Source organism: Equus caballus, chromosome 20 (assembly GCF_041296265.1).
Source record: "Equus caballus isolate H_3958 breed thoroughbred chromosome 20, TB-T2T, whole genome shotgun sequence".
Taxonomy (NCBI): domain Eukaryota; kingdom Metazoa; phylum Chordata; class Mammalia; order Perissodactyla; family Equidae; genus Equus; species Equus caballus.
Window position 1 is genome coordinate 46,142,788 of NC_091703.1, and position 1,759 is coordinate 46,144,546.

Genomic DNA, 1,759 nt, shown 5'->3' on the forward strand with positions numbered 1-1,759 from the left:
CCAATTAAATAGGTCAGAAGTTGAAAAAAGGGTTATGCATGCATGTGAATCCCGCTGGTTGTCCTTGTCCATTTATCTCAACGGGATATTGGTGCAATGAATATTGCCCCACCCCAAGGGTAGACCGCTGGCCAAATTGTGTTCCCTATTGGGTCCTTGAGGGGGAAATGCCATCTTCCAATCCTGGTGTCATATCAGGCATTCCTCCCTGCGTGGTTGGTGGTCCTGGAGGTGGGGGCGCCACTGGGACTGCTGCCAGTGGGTTCAAAGTTTGTAAAATCATCAGGTCCTCATTATCCTTTTGTCTCTCCAGTAACAACGGAGGTTTCTGGACTATTAAGTAATCCTTTCTTTCTTTATTTGCATCCAGGTATAAGAGCATAAAGGCTTGTGCTTAAGGAACCTCATCATCCTTTTGTTTCTTCTTACAGAACAGCTCAAGTTGTAGTATAGTATAATGGTTCGGAGACCCATTAGCTGGTCATTTTTCTCTGGACCCCAAGGTGTCCTGGGGCCAAGGCTTGTTACAATAGAAGATCATCTTCTTTTTTTTGTCATAGATCATAGCTAAAATCAGCCCATCAGGTCAAAATGAGACTCAGAGGGCTTTTCCTGGGTGTGGATGGCGTAGCCCTCATTGCTCGTCAAGCAGAACAATACACCCACACATGCACACACACACACATACCAGAAAAACCAAGACTAGTCCACCAGATACAGGGCAGTCCTTTTACTGTATTTTCTCTCAAGTGACGATGCCTAAACCAGATGGACAAAAAAAAAAAATGCTTTTGAATCCCCAGAGAGAGGAAAGCGTACCATGGAGTGCAACTCGAGGCCATTTACCTTATTCCACACATGAGTTTGTCAACTCACCAGAAGCAAAAACAAACAGACAAACAAACCTACAGCCTGTTTCATTTCTTCAGCCACCAGGAAGCCTTGAAGGCAGTCAACAATCAGGGAAACTAAGGGGACAGTTCCTAGGAGAAAGAATATCCCAGCAGCTGCTGGGAGAGTCCCAAGGTTTCTCCTGGAGTCAACTAGCCATGGGCAGAGGCATGTCCCATGTGGGTCACCAGAAATTTGTAATGGAGCGAAAGGGGCTTGTTCTGCTCGCTGCAATCTGGTGCCAATCAATTGCAAAGGAGCCGATGGTTGAGAAAGCAAAGTTTATACGATTAGCCAGCAGAACCAGAAGATGGTGGACTAGTGTCCCAAAGAACCATGCAGAATCTTGAGGTAGTTCTATAGGGGAAATGGGCAGGGAAGGAGGGGGTTGAGGGATGTTGACCATCTGGTGTGACGAACTTCAAGGCGCCACATTATCTCTTTCTTCTGTCATTCGTGATGTATACCAATGCAGAATTTTTCTTTCTGGAGGTCGTCATATTCCTGGGGAACTCAGAGAACAAAGTTATCGTCTTCCCACAGCTGGGATGTATATGTAAGCAGGAGTCATAGAACTAGCAGATTATGTATTTTATGAAAGCGAGAGGTGCTTATCATCTAAGCTATGTGCAGGCTAGGATGCATTCACAGAGACTAGTGGGTCAGGGTCATAGTAAAGCACAATAGTGCTTCTTTTTCCCCTAAGATGGCTTCCCTCATGTTAACTCAAGATCTAGCTGTTAGAATTTTGCAACCTCTCTTACACAATCAGGAGCTTGGTAACCTCTTTCACTCTCGTTCCAAGGATTTTAGGCCTGCTTGGCCAATCAAGTTACGCTCATCAATTCTTGGCGGCCCCACCCCTGCC